The sequence below is a fragment of the Marmota flaviventris genome, chromosome 14, assembly GCF_047511675.1.
Source record: "Marmota flaviventris isolate mMarFla1 chromosome 14, mMarFla1.hap1, whole genome shotgun sequence".
NCBI lineage: Eukaryota > Metazoa > Chordata > Mammalia > Rodentia > Sciuridae > Marmota > Marmota flaviventris.
This window is the reverse complement of record NC_092511.1, coordinates 97,713,563-97,736,966: the sequence shown is the minus strand read 5'-3', so window position 1 is coordinate 97,736,966 and position 23,404 is coordinate 97,713,563. Positions and strand designations below refer to the sequence as shown.

The following is a 23,404-nucleotide window of genomic DNA, read 5'->3' as shown; positions in this document are numbered from 1 at the left end:
GTCTGTCCAGCTCAGATCCCAGGATCTAGGGTCTTGGGTTCCACGCAGCCTGTAGGTCCCCTCCTCTTCCAGGTCTCTGCAGGCCAGTGGCGCGAAGGCCCTGGGCCTGGTGGTTTATTTAGCAATTGCAGAATGTGTCCATTGTGTCGTGGGTCATGATGGACTATAAATAGAACCAATGCCTGGATACTCCTGGGATGTGAGGGGGCCCAGCCCGTGTGCTGAGAATTGGTGTGACCTCCTAATTAATAGGCCCCCAGGATCCCAGAGGAAAGGGCAAGTCCAGAGCCAGCGGAATCTCAGTGTCTCTGAGAGAACTTTTGGGGTGGGGGGCCGGGAAACATTGATGTGATGACTCTGATGCAGAGTCACGTGCTTCGAATCCAGGTAGAGGTGCTCAGGAGCAGCCTGGGATGGCACGTGGGTTCCCCACCTCCACACCTGTGGAACATCTCGGGGCTCTGAGAAGCACAGCAGCCTGACCACGTGAGGGCATCTGCTGTCTCTGCATACAGTGAGCTGGGTTTTCTTCACGTCTCTCAACAATTCCACATAACACCAGCTCTGAACCCAGAGTCCTGGGCACTTAGTTGAGGCTCAGTCAGCTCCCACCTCTCTCTACCTGACAGAGCCCTCCTGGCTCCCTCTGCACTCATTGCGTTGAAGATGAAAACCTGGAGGGTGGGACTTCCCGTCATCCAGAAGTTCCCAGACACATTCCTCTATGTCATTTGTTCCTGGCACCCAGACGGTTGTGGTGGGCCACAAGCACCCTGGCATCCATGTCTGGAACCACAGCAGTACAATCAAGAAACAGGAAGGAGAGGGGTTCGACTGATCAGGTCAGATGACAGGGCATAGTACAGAGTGGAATGGAGAGTTCTCACCCAGGGTGATTGTTGTGATGTGCAGAAATGCTCTGCTGGTGCTGGGTGCCCCCATGGTTCCTGGGGTCTTGAAAGGCTGCAGATGCCCCCAGAGTATTCTAGGATGCACATAGTGGGAGGCCCATTGCCCACTATTTTCTTGTGGAAGAAGTAGGAGACCCTCTTAGTGTGGAGGTGCCATCTAAGAGACAGCCTCACTTCTCTGAAAAATTTGATGGGGAAAAGTAGGGTATGGACCTGTGCCCAAAGGGCCATATATGCTCCTGGAAGTTGGTGGTGGCCGTAGTTCTCCATCCATTAAGCACTCCCTCACCCACTAATGTCCTTGTGTCCTTGAGAAATGCTCTCCCTTTCCTGGTTTTCCTGAATAGAAATCCTCTTGCATCTTGGGTGAATAGGGTTATGGGTTGTGCAGAGGGTGTTGGTCCACTGAGCATCTTAGAGACTGTCCTTTGTGGGGACTAAGGATCCTCTTTGGGGAATGAGGCCAGGGTCCTAACTGTGGTTAGTGTGAGGACACCGTGGTTTCAGCAGAGGGAAAGAAGGACAAGGGAAACTCAGAAGTCCCTTCATGGCCCCTGGAGTTAGAGGACTTACCCCTTTGCACCTGGGATCAGGAGACCTCATTTCCTTGAGGACACGCACACTCAGGGGTAGGTCTTGAGTGTGGGGTTGTTACTGGGGTCCAGGGCTGTTGTTAGCCACCAGGAATGACAGTGCTCTCCATGCTCAGTGGAGCCATTTTTGCCAGGAAAGAGAGCCCATGGTCACACCTTGTCCAAAGCGTCCCACGCCAGGGGCTCCCATCCCTAGCACTCCTGTCCTGAAAGGAAGCCCCTCAGAGGCAAGGTGGGTCCAACCACCTCCCATGTGTTCACTCATCACCGTGTTCCAGCAGTCACCCCAGTTAACAGTCCTGATGGGACTGGATGTGGCTCAGAATGTCACCCTCAATGGCTGTACACTGCTCCAGCTGCAGTTCTGCAGTGGGAGAAACACAAAACCTCAAAACACATGCACATGAATGAAAAGAGCAAGAGCCAGAGCCCAAACAGGCCAGGTGTGGCAAGGACAGCTGGAGTGCCTAGGTTGGGAATCAGAATTATGTCAGTGGGGTGGCATTGCTGCTGGCACCAGCATGATAACAGAGAGCCAGCCCTGCTCATTTTGGGGAGCAGTGTGTTGGGGAAGGCAGCAGAAATTGAGAGGCAGGATTGAGTTTGGCCCTAGGAGGAGGTTGGGTAAAAGGCCAGTGTGGGTTGGAGGGCCTGGGCAGATAGAGAGAGGCCAGGGCACACCCCAAAGCCTGGAGACTGCACTTGATGTCCAGGGTTGTGAGACACCACCTCCCCTCTTACTCACAACTGAGAGCAAGAGGCATTGATAAGTTCAGTTTGTGTGCGGCTGCACACAAGGTGTGGCTCGGCTAGGCACCTCTGTTTCCTTGACTCAGGAGGCTGGGAGTCCAGGCTCCACTGAGGCTCAGCTGGGAGGATCAGAGTCTGAGTTCATGCCTGTGTTCCTGGTAGGATCCATGTTGGCTAGCCTCAGTGTTTTTGTAATGAGAGGATGGGTGACTGTCATGTCTTTATCACAGGACACACTTGCTAAATGGATTTGTTTGCTCTGAGGAGGAAAGAGAGAGAGGGAAGTGGTGCTGGAGACAGGGATGCAGACAGGGGTCATGGACTTGGCATAACTCAGTCTTGGAGATGATATCCCATCACCTATACCCACTTCAATTCCCATGAATCCAGAGGCTGAGCCCCCTTGAGGTGAGTGGAATGTGACTCTACACAAACAAGGCAATGGAAGCTACAAGCACAGTGTTGTATGAGAACTGGGCTCGCAGCCCATCAGAAGACCCCACGAGATTACCAGGAGACCACCCTCAGGCACTAGAGTGATGACATGGTATCCTTTTATTTAGAGCTGAGGTGACTCAAATGACCTGACCACTGTCCTTCAGGTAGCCACTGTCCTTCGGGTAGGCCCATTTCCTGAAGGCCTGTATCCTATGTTGATCCAGGACCTGCCATGATAGGGCTTCTGTAATCATATGCAGGACTCTGGACCAACACTTGCTAAAGGAGGAGAATTCAGAAGACCATGAGTAAGTGGGACAATAGGATGGCAGGGAGCAATGGTCTGGAAGTGGACTCAGGACAAATTGTAGTTCAAAATAGTAGTATCTGACCTAGAAGAACACTCAAACAGGGTGTGGTGGGCGTTGTGCACAGGAAAACCTGCACTGAGGCTGGAAAAACGGTTTACAGGTTCTATTATCTTCCCCAGTGGCTAATGCAACCCCCACCATGTGTTTTTCCCTGGACCTGAACAGGCATTCCATGCTGGTATCAGTGAGGAGTAAGGAGGAAAGCTTCCTCTCAGGGTCAGGATGGCTCCATAGCTCACTGATAGGAATGGTTTTAGAGGAAGATGGGAACACAGGGACTAAGGATGAAATTGATACTTTTCTGGCCTGAAGCACAATATTTAAAGCATTGTGTATGACATTAAAACCACAGCCTGTGTGGAGTATTGTCAGTGTTCCAGCAAGCAAAACCAGGAATAAATTTTTAAAAAGTACAGGCTGGGCAACAGCCTGAATAGTCTATCTTTGGACAAATTCCCAAGTCCTCTGTGCCAGAGTCTGCTTCCCAATAAGTGATCAGAATAGTGAGATCATTATCCCTAACTAAAGTAATCTGAGGGATTTCTAAGCATGTATACCACAAAGCTGATCTATAAATAATACCATTGCTGTTTTCTTTTTTGAGAGTAAAACATCCATAGCAGCCATGATCCCAACCTGTCTGCACTGAAACACTCCACCCCTAGGAATTCTAGGGTAACTTATCTCATATATTAATCTACTAAGTTTGTTAGGTTAGTAGAGTCTTACAGAAGAGGAAGGCTGAAGCCTTGGTAGGCTAAGGAAATCATAGCAGAGATACACACATCCAGCCCAGCATTGACTGAGAACAGGCTGTAGGCCAGAGGAAGGCTGCAGGAAACAGGTGTTCAGAGGAAGGACTAGCTGAGTGTCTGAAACCCACTGGGGGTTGTGGCATCCCTGGGCCATAGCAAAATGCTGAAGTAAAGCAGTTACTCCCCTGGTCTTTGGAACCATTGTTCTCAGTAGGGTAGCATTTGTGATATGGCATCCATTCTAGGAAGCCTGGACCCATGGAGGCAGGCACCACCAATGGCAGGAGCATGGCTAAATGTGGTATGTGTATTGGTTAGCCTTTTCTCACTGTGACAATACTTGAGGAAAATAACTTAGAAAAGAAATCATGTATTTTGGCTCTGGGTCTCATTGCTCTCCATTTGATTATGCACTGAGTCTGTCTATAATGACATAAGTGTATGGCAGTGGAAAGTTACTCAGCCTCTTGCCAATCAGGGCATAGATTAGGAGAGAGAGAATGAGGGTGATAGAGGGAGGGAAAGAAAGATAGGAGGATGAGGAATACTACTAGGAGAATGAAGATTAAGGGGAGCCAACTGGGAAAATATACACCTACCAAAGGCCCTCTTCTGTGCAGGTCTTTCTTCAACCATGCCCAAACTAGCTGCAGTTCATACCACCTCCCAGTATTGTATTCATCTTGAATGAGTATTTCATGATAACATCAGAGCACTCACCATCGAATGCTTCCCCCAAAACTGACCTATGATCATTGCTGAATTGGGGACCAGTCACTCAACATTTGAGCCTTTTGCAGGAGATTCTGGATGCAAACCCTTGCAGTGTCCTATGGCAGATACAAGAGGAACTGAAATGTTCTGCCAAAGCAACAGATATTATGTCTGTTGAAGTCATTTTTTCCTCAGGAAGAACTATTGAGGACATCTTTGTAGGTATTGGAGCTGAATTGGTGAACTCGCAGGTCTGTGGATCATGCCTTTCCTGACAGAGGCTCTCAGATGTTGGGAGTGTCCTGTGGTGCATCTGTTGAAAGCCACCTAATACCTGTATTCTCCTCTCTCCCCAGAGCTGAAGATTCCCCATGACGCAAATATCTTCTATTCCCTGAATCCTTGAGTCAAGTATGACTTTGTACTGAGGAAGAAGATCTTCCCAAGTAAGAAGAACAATGAGTGGATCCAGCCCAAACCTCCCCCTCATGATGCAACAGAGGCTCAAAATCACCGCAGGAACCTTAAAAGAACATTTTGCAGCTCTCCGACTGGGTAGTACTGAAGCATCACATGATCGTTGGCATTTATTTCTTTAAATATGTGCTCCAAAATTTTGCAGTTACCCATCTATAATTTGCCAGTAGATCCTTGTTATTTATACCACTTAGTAAGACATTTATTATTATAGCAAAACTTTATTGTTTAGTTTTAGCATTTAAAATATAAATGTTTTCCTTTGTAATCTGTAATAATTTTAGCAGCAATTTCTAGAGGAAACAAACAAAAAGGAAGAAATGTTTCATTTGATCAACTAGAAATTTTATTAGGGTTATGGCAGATTATATATCTGAGTAAATTTTCCAGTGGGAGTAATTAAATACTGGATTTCATGGAACACATACACAAACCCATCCACCTACACCCCATGCACTTAGATTGAATGATTGAATAGATTCAATGTCTATGCTGAAATGTTTGGGAGAAGGGTTTCAAATTCTCAGATTTTGAAATGTTTTCAATTACATAAGTTACCTTGGGAATGAAACTCAATTCTAAACAAGAAATGCATGAGTACTTTACACACACCTTTACACATATCCTGAAGTTAGTATTATATGCAATATATTTAGTGCACCTGTATTCTGACTGTGACCATACTTGGAGGTCAGATGTGTAATTTTCTACTTGTAGCATCACAATGCGTCTCCAATGTTTTGATTTTGGAATATTGCAGATTTTTATTTTTTTAGATAAGGAATGATATATACCATACATATGTCTTTTTATTTATACATGTAATGATAATGAATGTCATGCATTTAGGAATCTGTAGACTGTAGAAAATGAATAAATGCCTACTGTTGCCTGGACTTGTCTGCAGAATCCTATAGAGTCTGAGCATCTAAAAACCTAGTCATTGAAGGATTTTTATGGCATGGAACAAATTTAAAGGGGTATTAAAGAATAGAACTATTTTTTTTTTCTGACTCATGGAGCAGGACTCACAGTTGTTCAAGATTTTATGGGTTACTAATCTTTGATAATTCTGTTATTTGTTAATATATTTAATGCAGTTAATTGTAGTTGAAAACTACCCATTTGAAATATATTAATTAGCATTGTTTCTGTAAATATAAACTGACTGTAAATATAAACCATTTTTGATAACTACAAGGAAGACAAGATTTTCAAACTTGAAATTGGGCATTGTCCTTGAAACTGTTAGTCCCTGAGTTTGAATGAAGGAGTTAGAAAATTTTCAATTTTCCACAGTATATAAAAAATTACACACTTAAAATAATGTATATTTGCTTAAACTATCTACAAATTGGAATTTTGTAAGCAGTCATTCAATTTTTTTAATTGATAGACTACATGTTTATGAAAACTAGAAAGTGTTTTCATGGGATAAAATAGTATCAGTTAATTTATAATGTCTATATTCTTGTTTGATATCTTGCTCCATTTCAGTGTTACCAAGCTTAAATTCAAAATATCAATGAAACAAACACACTGTCTATAGAACAAACCCTGTTAAAGATTTCTTTAATATTTCTTATTTGTGATATGTTCTCTTATTTTAATCACCATTAAAGAATAATTAGTTATGCATTTTTACCATTATGTAATAAAAATTAAATGCACAATACCAGGAAAATGTGTTTACAAATTAAGCATTTGCATATATCACTATAGTTAGCATAATGAAAAGACAGGTCTTTTCTAAATGGCTTCATTTTCATTAGCAGGCATTATTAGTGTGTATAGAAGTATTATATGCATATTTGTCCATCTTCATCTTTATGCTTTAAAAGTTCATGATATTAAGACATTTGTAGCATAATAAATAATGTACAACTTAGTCTTGTATTTACTCCTTTTCAATTCTTAGTCTTCCAATGAATGTATCATAATAATTTTTAGGTTTCTAATAACAAAATCTCATAGTCATTAATTGGTTGGACATTATTTCTCAATAGAGCAAATCTTGTTTCTATAATAAGAATTTGGCCAAAAAAAATGAATTCAAAATTTATTTCAATATATTATTCTTCTGACACATAGCAAAAAATTTCTTAAGAAATGAAAATGGTTATTAACTACAAGTTATAATAATTTTGTATTTTCAGAATATTACTCTCTGAAAAAAGCATATACAAGAAGTATAAAGTGAGATGGAAGGCACGGCGATCGGCACAGGTGGAAGGTGGAGCCGCGTGGTGCTTGGTGCAGAACACAGAGGCTTTGCTTGCGGGTCACCAGACCTAGCTCTGGACAAAGCACAAGGTCACCCCAGTATCCCCCACCTCACCAAATACCCTATGCGGGAAACAGACGGAATCCATCTTGGAAAACCTTACTCCCCATCTATCAGTGAGCGTGGCTACCAGCCTGGTTCTGTGGCTGATCAGGTACCTGGTTTCCAACTCCCCAACCCCAGCTGTGATAACTCAAAATTTTTCCCACAAGCTTTTTTTTTTGGTGGGGTGGGGGGGGGCGGTGCGTAACTATCAATATGTAACAGCAACTGTACAGGCACTTGGTTTCCAACTCAGAGACTAAGAGTAAGGAGGCTCCAGGTAGAAGCTCAAGCCCTCTCACACTGGCTACCTCCACCATCCTGAACGCAGAGACTCAAGCCAGGAATAGACAACTCCACCTACTGCAAGAAAAGAAAACAGAGTTCTGAGACTTTTCTTTCTTTCTTTTATTTTTTTGCTCTTCTCATCCAATCTCCTTTACTCTTCAACCTCTGGTCCTCACAACCTCAACATTTGTGAAACCAAGAACTTTGCATGAAATAGGACTTTAACAACTTAATCACCAGAATAATATAATATAGAGGAATTGCATATGCCCCACTTCCCCCCCCCTTTTTCTTCTTCTTATTTTCTTTCTCCCACTCACTTTTTTTTCTTTCTTTCCTTGTTATTTTTTTCTTCCTCCCTCTATCCCACTTTCAACCTCCTAACTTTTACTATTTATATGTAGGGTGATTTTCTAAATACAGATAGGAGTTTGTATACATTCTTCTGTAAATTACCCCTGTCTATTCATTAGAGTTCTCCAAAGTTGCTAAGTTAGATTAACCCCATACTGTCACTCCTTTCCCCCTTAATATAATGTCCTATGCCTGACCCTCGGTTTTCCATATGCCACCAGAAATGGCATGCCTTTTATGAAACTAATGACTATATTTTAAATAATAATTGAAGCCAACATCTGTAGAAATAGAGTCTAACTATAAATGTATTAATAATGAAAACTTGCTCATAGATGATGTCCTATTTTTTTTTTTTTAAATATTTATTTATTTATTTTTCGGTGGACACAACATCTTTGTTTTTTTTGTATGTGGTGCTGAGGATCAAACCCAGGCCGCACGCATGCCAGGCGAGCGCGCTACCACTTGAGCCACATCCCCAGCCCAGATGATGTCCTATTGATATTGGGAACTGTTAACATTATCTACGCTAAGCCTCAGGCCAGCATCATTTCTAAATGGAGAAAAACTGAAGGCATTCTCTCTAAAATCTGGAACAAGACAGGGATGCCCTCTCTCATCACTTCTGTTCAAAATAGTTCTTGAAACACTGGCCAGAGCAATTAGACAGACAAAAGAAATTAAAGGAATAACTATAGGAAAAGAAGAACTTAAACTAGCACTATTTGCTGATGATATGATTCTATACCTAGAAGACCCCAAAAAACGGACACCTAGGTGATTGCATAACTTAACTGTTATAACTTTTGATGCTATAAACATGGGATGAATGTATCATTATAGTACACTGTCTTTAATTTTTTTTTTTTTTTGGTTTAACACTGAGGAGTGGTATGTCTGGGTCATATGGTGGTTCCATTACTAATCCTTGGAGGAAGCTCCATATTGTTTTCTATGTTGGTTGCATTAATTTACAATTTCACAAAGAATATATATGAGTTCTGTTATCAACATAATAAATGTATCATTACCAGCAATTTTTATTATTTGTATTCTTTTTTTTTCTAAATAAAAAAATTTTCTTCCTCACAACATCATACATGTATTCTGTATAATGATGAGGGTTTCGTTCTATCTTCCTTGCAACTCTCCTTCTCCCTCCTTTTCCCTCCCACCTCTCTTCCCTATTTAGTGGTAATCTTCTTCTCATGCTCTTCCTCCCTATCCCATTTTGAGTCACCCCCCCCCTTTATATCAGAGAAGACATTCAGCATTTGTTTTTTAGGGATTGGCTAACTTCACTTAGCATAATCTGCTCTAATGCCATCCATTTCCCTGCAAATGCCATGACCTTGTTATTTTTTAGTGCTGAGTAATATTTCATTGTGTATAAATGCCAATTTTTAAAATACATTCATCTATTGAAGGGCATCTAGGTTGGTTCCACATTCTAGCTATTGTGAATTGTGCTGCTGTAAACATTGATGTGGCTGTGTCCCTGTAGTATGCTCTTCTTAGGTCTTTTGGGTATAATCCAAGAAGGAGAATAGCTGGGTCAAATGGTGGTTCCATTCCCAGCTTTCCAAGGAATCTCCATACTGCTTTCCAAATTGGCTGCACCAATTTGCAGTCCCACCAGCAATGTATGAGTGTACCTTCCCGCCCCACCCCCCACCCCCGCCCCTGCATCCTCGCCAGCACTTATTGTTGTTTGACTTCATAATGGCTGCCTTTCTGACTGGAGTGAGATGGTATCTTAGGGTGGTTTTGATTTGCATTTCTCTGATTGCTAGAGATGGTGAGCATTTTTTCATGTATTTGTTAATTGATCCTATGTCCTCTTCTGAGAAGTTTCTGTCCAAGTCCTTGGCCCATTTGTTGATTGGGTTATCTGCTTTTTTGTTGTTTAACTTTTTGAGTTCTTTGTACACTCTAGAGATTAGAGCTCTATCTGATGTTTGAGGGGTAAAAATTGGTTCCCAGGATGTAGGCTCCCTATTCACCTCGCATATTATTTCTCTTGCTGAGAAAAAAACTTTTTCAGTTTGAATTCGTCCCATTTGTTGATTCTTGGTTTTAACTCTTGTGCTATAGGAGTCTTATTAAGGAATTTGGGGCCTGCCCCCACGAGATGAAGATGAGGACCAACTTTATCTTCTATTAGACGCAGAGTCTCTGGTCTGATTCCTCAGTCTGCCGTCTTGAAAGGTAAAGAAACACGCTCCCCGAGGGAAGAAGCCCCTCATCCCTGGAGCCACCATCCCACCTGGGGTTTCTGACAGGAAGAAGCCCAGAGCCCCCACGTCTGCCAGCTGTCAGTAGTTTGGACACCTGGGATCTCCAGGTCCAGGGGTAGCTCCATTCCCACCATTGATAGCAGGCCCCCCAGCCTGGGCAGCCCAACCCACTCAGCCCTTGGTGCTGACAGACGTAGAAATCCCACCGTGGGGGCCCATGCCAGCACCCCCACACATTCTGTCATGTATGACTAAAAAAAATAAGTAAAAATTTTTAAAAAAGGTGGCAGACTGGAGCTGTCTACTGCTGAGGCCCTGTGAGTACTGTTGGGCTTTGGGCCCTGGTGAGAGAGTAGGAAGTTCCTACTGGAGTCAGATGGAGGCCCCAGATGTGGGGGAAGGGGGACTGTGAAGTCATAATGGTGTTCATGAGGGTGGCCCCCAAGGGAGCCACTGGCTGCAGAGCCAAGCCTGCCAAGGTGCTGGGAGAGGGCCTGGGAGGAAGGGCCAAGGAACAGTTGGCAGGCTGTGGAAGAGGGGGACACAAAGTTTGGAGGTAGGAGGGTGTCTCTGGGAGGAGAGAGCAGCGCCCACCCACTTTGGGCGGGGAGGCAGTGCTGGGGTGGTAAGGCAAGGTCTGGCTGAGGCCCACTGATGCCAGAGGCTTGGCCCCTTCCCAGGTAGAGGGGCCCACACATGGGCTGGGGTTGGGGGGCATGGTATAGCTGTCCCAGATGGCCTGGGACTCACCCATCAGAAGGCAGTGGATGTGCTGCGGAGCTTTCTGTTTCTCCCAGTTCAGGTCCTCAGTGGTGACTGGACAGGCCAGTTCCAGAAGTGGTGGCAGCCTCAGAGGTCCCCCCTATTGATGTGACGGCAAAGGAAACTTTCATTTCTGTGGCCTACCCGTATTCCCCATGGATGAGCATTTCTTCCTTGGCAATGGCTGTCCCGCTCTGCCTACAGCCACCTTCTCACACTGGGCCTTCTTTGGCATCCATTTCCCTGCAAATGCCATGATCTTGTTATTTTTTAGTGCTGAGTAATATTTCATTGTGTATAAATGCCACATTTTTAATCCATTCATCTATTAAAGGGCATCTAGGTTGGTTCCACATTCTAGCTATTGTGAATTGTGCTGCTGTAAACATTGATGTGGCTGTGTCCCTGTAGTATGCTCTTCTTAGGTCTTTTGGGTATAATCCAAGAAGGAGAATAGCTGGGTCAAATGGTGGTTCCATTCCCAGCTTTCCAAGGAATCTCCATACTGCTTTCCAAATTGGCTGCACCAATTTGCAGTCCCACCAGCAATGTATGAGTGTACCTTCCCCCCCCACCCCCCACCCCCGCCCCTGCATCCTCGCCAGCACTTATTGTTGTTTGACTTCATAATGGCTGCCTTTCTGACTGGAGTGAGATGGTATCTTAGGGTGGTTTTGATTTGCATTTCTCTGATTGCTAGAGATGGTGAGCATTTTTTCATGTATTTGTTAATTGATCCTATGTCCTCTTCTGAGAAGTTTCTGTCCAAGTCCTTGGCCCATTTGTTGATTGGGTTATCTGCTTTTTTGTTGTTTAACTTTTTGAGTTCTTTGTACACTCTAGAGATTAGAGCTCTATCTGATGTTTGAGGGGTAAAAATTGGTTCCCAGGATGTAGGCTCCCTATTCACCTCGCATATTATTTCTCTTGCTGAGAAAAAAACTTTTTCAGTTTGAATTCGTCCCATTTGTTGATTCTTGGTTTTAACTCTTGTGCTATAGGAGTCTTATTAAGGAATTTGGGGCCTGCCCCCACGAGATGAAGATGAGGACCAACTTTATCTTCTATTAGACGCAGAGTCTCTGGTCTGATTCCTCAGTCTGCCGTCTTGAAAGGTAAAGAAACACGCTCCCCGAGGGAAGAAGCCCCTCATCCCTGGAGCCACCATCCCACCTGGGGTTTCTGACAGGAAGAAGCCCAGAGCCCCCACGTCTGCCAGCTGTCAGTAGTTTGGACACCTGGGATCTCCAGGTCCAGGGGTAGCTCCATTCCCACCATTGATAGCAGGCCCCCCAGCCTGGGCAGCCCAACCCACTCAGCCCTTGGTGCTGACAGACGTAGAAATCCCACCGTGGGGGCCCATGCCAGCACCCCCACACATTCTGTCATGTATGACTAAAAAAAATAAGTAAAAATTTTTAAAAAAGGTGGCAGACTGGAGCTGTCTACTGCTGAGGCCCTGTGAGTACTGTTGGGCTTTGGGCCCTGGTGAGAGAGTAGGAAGTTCCTACTGGAGTCAGATGGAGGCCCCAGATGTGGGGGAAGGGGGACTGTGAAGTCATAATGGTGTTCATGAGGGTGGCCCCCAAGGGAGCCACTGGCTGCAGAGCCAAGCCTGCCAAGGTGCTGGGAGAGGGCCTGGGAGGAAGGGCCAAGGAACAGTTGGCAGGCTGTGGAAGAGGGGGACACAAAGTTTGGAGGTAGGAGGGTGTCTCTGGGAGGAGAGAGCAGCGCCCACCCACTTTGGGCGGGGAGGCAGTGCTGGGGTGGTAAGGCAAGGTCTGGCTGAGGCCCACTGATGCCAGAGGCTTGGCCCCTTCCCAGGTAGAGGGGCCCACACATGGGCTGGGGTTGGGGGGCATGGTATAGCTGTCCCAGATGGCCTGGGACTCACCCATCAGAAGGCAGTGGATGTGCTGCGGAGCTTTCTGTTTCTCCCAGTTCAGGTCCTCAGTGGTGACTGGACAGGCCAGTTCCAGAAGTGGTGGCAGCCTCAGAGGTCCCCCCTATTGATGTGACGGCAAAGGAAACTTTCATTTCTGTGGCCTACCCGTATTCCCCATGGATGAGCATTTCTTCCTTGGCAATGGCTGTCCCGCTCTGCCTACAGCCACCTTCTCACACTGGGCCTTCTTTGGCATCCATTTCCCTGCAAATGCCATGATCTTGTTATTTTTTAGTGCTGAGTAATATTTCATTGTGTATAAATGCCACATTTTTAATCCATTCATCTATTAAAGGGCATCTAGGTTGGTTCCACATTCTAGCTATTGTGAATTGTGCTGCTGTAAACATTGATGTGGCTGTGTCCCTGTAGTATGCTCTTCTTAGGTCTTTTGGGTATAATCCAAGAAGGAGAATAGCTGGGTCAAATGGTGGTTCCATTCCCAGCTTTCCAAGGAATCTCCATACTGCTTTCCAAATTGGCTGCACCAATTTGCAGTCCCACCAGCAATGTATGAGTGTACCTTCCCGCCCCACCCCCCACCCCCGCCCCTGCATCCTCGCCAGCACTTATTGTTGTTTGACTTCATAATGGCTGCCTTTCTGACTGGAGTGAGATGGTATCTTAGGGTGGTTTTGATTTGCATTTCTCTGATTGCTAGAGATGGTGAGCATTTTTTCATGTATTTGTTAATTGATCCTATGTCCTCTTCTGAGAAGTTTCTGTCCAAGTCCTTGGCCCATTTGTTGATTGGGTTATCTGCTTTTTTGTTGTTTAACTTTTTGAGTTCTTTGTACACTCTAGAGATTAGAGCTCTATCTGATGTTTGAGGGGTAAAAATTGGTTCCCAGGATGTAGGCTCCCTATTCACCTCGCATATTATTTCTCTTGCTGAGAAAAAAACTTTTTCAGTTTGAATTCGTCCCATTTGTTGATTCTTGGTTTTAACTCTTGTGCTATAGGAGTCTTATTAAGGAATTTGGGGCCTGCCCCCACGAGATGAAGATGAGGACCAACTTTATCTTCTATTAGACGCAGAGTCTCTGGTCTGATTCCTCAGTCTGCCGTCTTGAAAGGTAAAGAAACACGCTCCCCGAGGGAAGAAGCCCCTCATCCCTGGAGCCACCATCCCACCTGGGGTTTCTGACAGGAAGAAGCCCAGAGCCCCCACGTCTGCCAGCTGTCAGTAGTTTGGACACCTGGGATCTCCAGGTCCAGGGGTAGCTCCATTCCCACCATTGATAGCAGGCCCCCCAGCCTGGGCAGCCCAACCCACTCAGCCCTTGGTGCTGACAGACGTAGAAATCCCACCGTGGGGGCCCATGCCAGCACCCCCACACATTCTGTCATGTATGACTAAAAAAAATAAGTAAAAATTTTTAAAAAAGGTGGCAGACTGGAGCTGTCTACTGCTGAGGCCCTGTGAGTACTGTTGGGCTTTGGGCCCTGGTGAGAGAGTAGGAAGTTCCTACTGGAGTCAGATGGAGGCCCCAGATGTGGGGGAAGGGGGACTGTGAAGTCATAATGGTGTTCATGAGGGTGGCCCCCAAGGGAGCCACTGGCTGCAGAGCCAAGCCTGCCAAGGTGCTGGGAGAGGGCCTGGGAGGAAGGGCCAAGGAACAGTTGGCAGGCTGTGGAAGAGGGGGACACAAAGTTTGGAGGTAGGAGGGTGTCTCTGGGAGGAGAGAGCAGCGCCCACCCACTTTGGGCGGGGAGGCAGTGCTGGGGTGGTAAGGCAAGGTCTGGCTGAGGCCCACTGATGCCAGAGGCTTGGCCCCTTCCCAGGTAGAGGGGCCCACACATGGGCTGGGGTTGGGGGGCATGGTATAGCTGTCCCAGATGGCCTGGGACTCACCCATCAGAAGGCAGTGGATGTGCTGCGGAGCTTTCTGTTTCTCCCAGTTCAGGTCCTCAGTGGTGACTGGACAGGCCAGTTCCAGAAGTGGTGGCAGCCTCAGAGGTCCCCCCTATTGATGTGACGGCAAAGGAAACTTTCATTTCTGTGGCCTACCCGTATTCCCCATGGATGAGCATTTCTTCCTTGGCAATGGCTGTCCCGCTCTGCCTACAGCCACCTTCTCACACTGGGCCTTCTTTGGCATCCATTTCCCTGCAAATGCCATGATCTTGTTATTTTTTAGTGCTGAGTAATATTTCATTGTGTATAAATGCCACATTTTTAATCCATTCATCTATTAAAGGGCATCTAGGTTGGTTCCACATTCTAGCTATTGTGAATTGTGCTGCTGTAAACATTGATGTGGCTGTGTCCCTGTAGTATGCTCTTCTTAGGTCTTTTGGGTATAATCCAAGAAGGAGAATAGCTGGGTCAAATGGTGGTTCCATTCCCAGCTTTCCAAGGAATCTCCATACTGCTTTCCAAATTGGCTGCACCAATTTGCAGTCCCACCAGCAATGTATGAGTGTACCTTCCCGCCCCACCCCCCACCCCCGCCCCTGCATCCTCGCCAGCACTTATTGTTGTTTGACTTCATAATGGCTGCCTTTCTGACTGGAGTGAGATGGTATCTTAGGGTGGTTTTGATTTGCATTTCTCTGATTGCTAGAGATGGTGAGCATTTTTTCATGTATTTGTTAATTGATCCTATGTCCTCTTCTGAGAAGTTTCTGTCCAAGTCCTTGGCCCATTTGTTGATTGGGTTATCTGCTTTTTTGTTGTTTAACTTTTTGAGTTCTTTGTACACTCTAGAGATTAGAGCTCTATCTGATGTTTGAGGGGTAAAAATTGGTTCCCAGGATGTAGGCTCCCTATTCACCTCCCATATTATTTCTCTTGCTGAGAAAAAAACTTTTTCAGTTTGAATTCGTCCCATTTGTTGATTCTTGGTTTTAACTCTTGTGCTATAGGAGTCTTATTAAGGAATTTGGGGCCTGCCCCCACGAGATGAAGATGAGGACCAACTTTATCTTCTATTAGACGCAGAGTCTCTGGTCTGATTCCTCAGTCTGCCGTCTTGAAAGGTAAAGAAACACGCTCCCCGAGGGAAGAAGCCCCTCATCCCTGGAGCCACCATCCCACCTGGGGTTTCTGACAGGAAGAAGCCCAGAGCCCCCACGTCTGCCAGCTGTCAGTAGTTTGGACACCTGGGATCTCCAGGTCCAGGGGTAGCTCCATTCCCACCATTGATAGCAGGCCCCCCAGCCTGGGCAGCCCAACCCACTCAGCCCTTGGTGCTGACAGACGTAGAAATCCCACCGTGGGGGCCCATGCCAGCACCCCCACACATTCTGTCATGTATGACTAAAAAAAATAAGTAAAAATTTTTAAAAAAGGTGGCAGACTGGAGCTGTCTACTGCTGAGGCCCTGTGAGTACTGTTGGGCTTTGGGCCCTGGTGAGAGAGTAGGAAGTTCCTACTGGAGTCAGATGGAGGCCCCAGATGTGGGGGAAGGGGGACTGTGAAGTCATAATGGTGTTCATGAGGGTGGCCCCCAAGGGAGCCACTGGCTGCAGAGCCAAGCCTGCCAAGGTGCTGGGAGAGGGCCTGGGAGGAAGGGCCAAGGAACAGTTGGCAGGCTGTGGAAGAGGGGGACACAAAGTTTGGAGGTAGGAGGGTGTCTCTGGGAGGAGAGAGCAGCGCCCACCCACTTTGGGCGGGGAGGCAGTGCTGGGGTGGTAAGGCAAGGTCTGGCTGAGGCCCACTGATGCCAGAGGCTTGGCCCCTTCCCAGGTAGAGGGGCCCACACATGGGCTGGGGTTGGGGGGCATGGTATAGCTGTCCCAGATGGCCTGGGACTCACCCATCAGAAGGCAGTGGATGTGCTGCGGAGCTTTCTGTTTCTCCCAGTTCAGGTCCTCAGTGGTGACTGGACAGGCCAGTTCCAGAAGTGGTGGCAGCCTCAGAGGTCCCCCCTATTGATGTGACGGCAAAGGAAACTTTCATTTCTGTGGCCTACCCGTATTCCCCATGGATGAGCATTTCTTCCTTGGCAATGGCTGTCCCGCTCTGCCTACAGCCACCTTCTCACACTGGGCCTTCTTTGGCATCCATTTCCCTGCAAATGCCATGATCTTGTTATTTTTTAGTGCTGAGTAATATTTCATTGTGTATAAATGCCACATTTTTAATCCATTCATCTATTAAAGGGCATCTAGGTTGGTTCCACATTCTAGCTATTGTGAATTGTGCTGCTGTAAACATTGATGTGGCTGTGTCCCTGTAGTATGCTCTTCTTAGGTCTTTTGGGTATAATCCAAGAAGGAGAATAGCTGGGTCAAATGGTGGTTCCATTCCCAGCTTTCCAAGGAATCTCCATACTGCTTTCCAAATTGGCTGCACCAATTTGCAGTCCCACCAGCAATGTATGAGTGTACCTTCCCCCCCCCACCCCCCACCCCCGCCCCTGCATCCTCCCCAGCACTTATTGTTGTTTGACTTCATAATGGCTGCCTTTCTGACTGGAGTGAGATGGTATCTTAGGGTGGTTTTGATTTGCATTTCTCTGATTGCTAGAGATGGTGAGCATTTTTTCATGTATTTGTTAATTGATCCTATGTCCTCTTCTGAGAAGTTTCTGTCCAAGTCCTTGGCCCATTTGTTGATTGGGTTATCTGCTTTTTTGTTGTTTAACTTTTTGAGTTCTTTGTACACTCTAGAGATTAGAGCTCTATCTGATGTTTGAGGGGTAAAAATTGGTTCCCAGGATGTAGGCTCCCTATTCACCTCGCATATTATTTCTCTTGCTGAGAAAAAAACTTTTTCAGTTTGAATTCGTCCCATTTGTTGATTCTTGGTTTTAACTCTTGTGCTATAGGAGTCTTATTAAGGAATTTGGGGCCTGCCCCCACGAGATGAAGATGAGGACCAACTTTATCTTCTATTAGACGCAGAGTCTCTGGTCTGATTCCTCAGTCTGCCGTCTTGAAAGGTAAAGAAACACGCTCCCCGAGGGAAGAAGCCCCTCATCCCTGGAGCCACCATCCCACCTGGGGTTTCTGACAGGAAGAAGCCCAGAGCCCCCACGTCTGCCAGCTGTCAGTAGTTTGGACACCTGGGATCTCCAGGTCCAGGGGTAGCTCCATTCCCACCATTGATAGCAGGCCCCCCAGCCTGGGCAGCCCAACCCACTCAGCCCTTGGTGCTGACAGACGTAGAAATCCCACCGTGGGGGCCCATGCCAGCACCCCCACACATTCTGTCATGTATGACTAAAAAAAATAAGTAAAAATTTTTAAAAAAGGTGGCAGACTGGAGCTGTCTACTGCTGAGGCCCTGTGAGTACTGTTGGGCTTTGGGCCCTGGTGAGAGAGTAGGAAGTTCCTACTGGAGTCAGATGGAGGCCCCAGATGTGGGGGAAGGGGGACTGTGAAGTCATAATGGTGTTCATGAGGGTGGCCCCCAAGGGAGCCACTGGCTGCAGAGCCAAGCCTGCCAAGGTGCTGGGAGAGGGCCTGGGAGGAAGGGCCAAGGAACAGTTGGCAGGCTGTGGAAGAGGGGGACACAAAGTTTGGAGGTAGGAGGGTGTCTCTGGGAGGAGAGAGCAGCGCCCACCCACTTTGGGCGGGGAGGCAGTGCTGGGGTGGTAAGGCAAGGTCTGGCTGAGGCCCACTGATGCCAGAGGCTTGGCCCCTTCCCAGGTAGAGGGGCCCACACATGGGCTGGGGTTGGGGGGCATGGTATAGCTGTCCCAGATGGCCTGGGACTCACCCATCAGAAGGCAGTGGATGTGCTGCGGAGCTTTCTGTTTCTCCCAGTTCAGGTCCTCAGTGGTGACTGGACAGGCCAGTTCCAGAAGTGGTGGCAGCCTCAGAGGTCCCCCCTATTGATGTGACGGCAAAGGAAACTTTCATTTCTGTGGCCTACCCGTATTCCCCATGGATGAGCATTTCTTCCTTGGCAATGGCTGTCCCGCTCTGCCTACAGCCACCTTCTCACACTGGGCCTTCTTTGGCATCCATTTCCCTGCAAATGCCATGATCTTGTTATTTTTTAGTGCTGAGTAATATTTCATTGTGTATAAATGCCACATTTTTAATCCATTCATCTATTAAAGGGCATCTAGGTTGGTTCCACATTCTAGCTATTGTGAATTGTGCTGCTGTAAACATTGATGTGGCTGTGTCCCTGTAGTATGCTCTTCTTAGGTCTTTTGGGTATAATCCAAGAAGGAGAATAGCTGGGTCAAATGGTGGTTCCATTCCCAGCTTTCCAAGGAATCTCCATACTGCTTTCCAAATTGGCTGCACCAATTTGCAGTCCCACCAGCAATGTATGAGTGTACCTTCCCCCCCCCACCCCCCACCCCCGCCCCTGCATCCTCCCCAGCACTTATTGTTGTTTGACTTCATAATGGCTGCCTTTCTGACTGGAGTGAGATGGTATCTTAGGGTGGTTTTGATTTGCATTTCTCTGATTGCTAGAGATGGTGAGCATTTTTTCATGTATTTGTTAATTGATCCTATGTCCTCTTCTGAGAAGTTTCTGTCCAAGTCCTTGGCCCATTTGTTGATTGGGTTATCTGCTTTTTTGTTGTTTAACTTTTTGAGTTCTTTGTACACTCTAGAGATTAGAGCTCTATCTGATGTTTGAGGGGTAAAAATTGGTTCCCAGGATGTAGGCTCCCTATTCACCTCGCATATTATTTCTCTTGCTGAGAAAAAAACTTTTTCAGTTTGAATTCGTCCCATTTGTTGATTCTTGGTTTTAACTCTTGTGCTATAGGAGTCTTATTAAGGAATTTGGGGCCTGCCCCCACGAGATGAAGATGAGGACCAACTTTATCTTCTATTAGACGCAGAGTCTCTGGTCTGATTCCTCAGTCTGCCGTCTTGAAAGGTAAAGAAACACGCTCCCCGAGGGAAGAAGCCCCTCATCCCTGGAGCCACCATCCCACCTGGGGTTTCTGACAGGAAGAAGCCCAGAGCCCCCACGTCTGCCAGCTGTCAGTAGTTTGGACACCTGGGATCTCCAGGTCCAGGGGTAGCTCCATTCCCACCATTGATAGCAGGCCCCCCAGCCTGGGCAGCCCAACCCACTCAGCCCTTGGTGCTGACAGACGTAGAAATCCCACCGTGGGGGCCCATGCCAGCACCCCCACACATTCTGTCATGTATGACTAAAAAAAATAAGTAAAAATTTTTAAAAAAGGTGGCAGACTGGAGCTGTCTACTGCTGAGGCCCTGTGAGTACTGTTGGGCTTTGGGCCCTGGTGAGAGAGTAGGAAGTTCCTACTGGAGTCAGATGGAGGCCCCAGATGTGGGGGAAGGGGGACTGTGAAGTCATAATGGTGTTCATGAGGGTGGCCCCCAAGGGAGCCACTGGCTGCAGAGCCAAGCCTGCCAAGGTGCTGGGAGAGGGCCTGGGAGGAAGGGCCAAGGAACAGTTGGCAGGCTGTGGAAGAGGGGGACACAAAGTTTGGAGGTAGGAGGGTGTCTCTGGGAGGAGAGAGCAGCGCCCACCCACTTTGGGCGGGGAGGCAGTGCTGGGGTGGTAAGGCAAGGTCTGGCTGAGGCCCACTGATGCCAGAGGCTTGGCCCCTTCCCAGGTAGAGGGGCCCACACATGGGCTGGGGTTGGGGGGCATGGTATAGCTGTCCCAGATGGCCTGGGACTCACCCATCAGAAGGCAGTGGATGTGCTGCGGAGCTTTCTGTTTCTCCCAGTTCAGGTCCTCAGTGGTGACTGGACAGGCCAGTTCCAGAAGTGGTGGCAGCCTCAGAGGTCCCCCCTATTGATGTGACGGCAAAGGAAACTTTCATTTCTGTGGCCTACCCGTATTCCCCATGGATGAGCATTTCTTCCTTGGCAATGGCTGTCCCGCTCTGCCTACAGCCACCTTCTCACACTGGGCCTTCTTTGGCATCCATTTCCCTGCAAATGCCATGATCTTGTTATTTTTTAGTGCTGAGTAATATTTCATTGTGTATAAATGCCACATTTTTAATCCATTCATCTATTAAAGGGCATCTAGGTTGGTTCCACATTCTAGCTATTGTGAATTGTGCTGCTGTAAACATTGATGTGGCTGTGTCCCTGTAGTATGCTCTTCTTAGGTCTTTTGGGTATAATCCAAGAAGGAGAATAGCTGGGTCAAATGGTGGTTCCATTCCCAGCTTTCCAAGGAATCTCCATACTGCTTTCCAAATTGGCTGCACCAATTTGCAGTCCCACCAGCAATGTATGAGTGTACCTTCCCCCCCCCACCCCCCACCCCCGCCCCTGCATCCTCGCCAGCACTTATTGTTGTTTGACTTCATAATGGCTGCCTTTCTGACTGGAGTGAGATGGTATCTTAGGGTGGTTTTGATTTGCATTTCTCTGATTGCTAGAGATGGTGAGCATTTTTTCATGTATTTGTTAATTGATCCTATGTCCTCTTCTGAGAAGTTTCTGTCCAAGTCCTTGGCCCATTTGTTGATTGGGTTATCTGCTTTTTTGTTGTTTAACTTTTTGAGTTCTTTGTACACTCTAGAGATTAGAGCTCTATCTGATGTTTGAGGGGTAAAAATTGGTTCCCAGGATGTAGGCTCCCTATTCACCTCGCATATTATTTCTCTTGCTGAGAAAAAAACTTTTTCAGTTTGAATTCGTCCCATTTGTTGATTCTTGGTTTTAACTCTTGTGCTATAGGAGTCTTATTAAGGAATTTGGGGCCTGCCCCCACGAGATGAAGATGAGGACCAACTTTATCTTCTATTAGACGCAGAGTCTCTGGTCTGATTCCTCAGTCTGCCGTCTTGAAAGGTAAAGAAACACGCTCCCCGAGGGAAGAAGCCCCTCATCCCTGGAGCCACCATCCCACCTGGGGTTTCTGACAGGAAGAAGCCCAGAGCCCCCACGTCTGCCAGCTGTCAGTAGTTTGGACACCTGGGATCTCCAGGTCCAGGGGTAGCTCCATTCCCACCATTGATAGCAGGCCCCCCAGCCTGGGCAGCCCAACCCACTCAGCCCTTGGTGCTGACAGACGTAGAAATCCCACCGTGGGGGCCCATGCCAGCACCCCCACACATTCTGTCATGTATGACTAAAAAAAATAAGTAAAAATTTTTAAAAAAGGTGGCAGACTGGAGCTGTCTACTGCTGAGGCCCTGTGAGTACTGTTGGGCTTTGGGCCCTGGTGAGAGAGTAGGAAGTTCCTACTGGAGTCAGATGGAGGCCCCAGATGTGGGGGAAGGGGGACTGTGAAGTCATAATGGTGTTCATGAGGGTGGCCCCCAAGGGAGCCACTGGCTGCAGAGCCAAGCCTGCCAAGGTGCTGGGAGAGGGCCTGGGAGGAAGGGCCAAGGAACAGTTGGCAGGCTGTGGAAGAGGGGGACACAAAGTTTGGAGGTAGGAGGGTGTCTCTGGGAGGAGAGAGCAGCGCCCACCCACTTTGGGCGGGGAGGCAGTGCTGGGGTGGTAAGGCAAGGTCTGGCTGAGGCCCACTGATGCCAGAGGCTTGGCCCCTTCCCAGGTAGAGGGGCCCACACATGGGCTGGGGTTGGGGGGCATGGTATAGCTGTCCCAGATGGCCTGGGACTCACCCATCAGAAGGCAGTGGATGTGCTGCGGAGCTTTCTGTTTCTCCCAGTTCAGGTCCTCAGTGGTGACTGGACAGGCCAGTTCCAGAAGTGGTGGCAGCCTCAGAGGTCCCCCCTATTGATGTGACGGCAAAGGAAACTTTCATTTCTGTGGCCTACCCGTATTCCCCATGGATGAGCATTTCTTCCTTGGCAATGGCTGTCCCGCTCTGCCTACAGCCACCTTCTCACACTGGGCCTTCTTTGGCATCCATTTCCCTGCAAATGCCATGATCTTGTTATTTTTTAGTGCTGAGTAATATTTCATTGTGTATAAATGCCACATTTTTAATCCATTCATCTATTAAAGGGCATCTAGGTTGGTTCCACATTCTAGCTATTGTGAATTGTGCTGCTGTAAACATTGATGTGGCTGTGTCCCTGTAGTATGCTCTTCTTAGGTCTTTTGGGTATAATCCAAGAAGGAGAATAGCTGGGTCAAATGGTGGTTCCATTCCCAGCTTTCCAAGGAATCTCCATACTGCTTTCCAAATTGGCTGCACCAATTTGCAGTCCCACCAGCAATGTATGAGTGTACCTTCCCCCCCCACCCCCCACCCCCGCCCCTGCATCCTCGCCAGCACTTATTGTTGTTTGACTTCATAATGGCTGCCTTTCTGACTGGAGTGAGATGGTATCTTAGGGTGGTTTTGATTTGCATTTCTCTGATTGCTAGAGATGGTGAGCATTTTTTCATGTATTTGTTAATTGATCCTATGTCCTCTTCTGAGAAGTTTCTGTCCAAGTCCTTGGCCCATTTGTTGATTGGGTTATCTGCTTTTTTGTTGTTTAACTTTTTGAGTTCTTTGTACACTCTAGAGATTAGAGCTCTATCTGATGTTTGAGGGGTAAAAATTGGTTCCCAGGATGTAGGCTCCCTATTCACCTCGCATATTATTTCTCTTGCTGAGAAAAAAACTTTTTCAGTTTGAATTCGTCCCATTTGTTGATTCTCGGTTTTA

The 23,404-nt window shown here is 47.0% G+C and overlaps 1 long non-coding RNA gene across 1 annotated transcript; it reads left to right on the top strand.

Moving 5' to 3' along the window:
* Window positions 1–10,078: 10,078 nt before the first annotated feature.
* On the top strand, window positions 10,079–21,622 carry LOC139701842 (uncharacterized). The gene is made up of 7 exons (XR_011704450.1): window positions 10,079–10,188; window positions 11,981–12,094; window positions 13,887–14,000; window positions 15,793–15,906; window positions 17,700–17,813; window positions 19,607–19,720; window positions 21,514–21,622. It is a non-coding gene; the product is annotated as an uncharacterized lncRNA (long non-coding RNA).
* The last annotated feature ends 1,782 nt before the right edge of the window (window positions 21,623–23,404 follow it).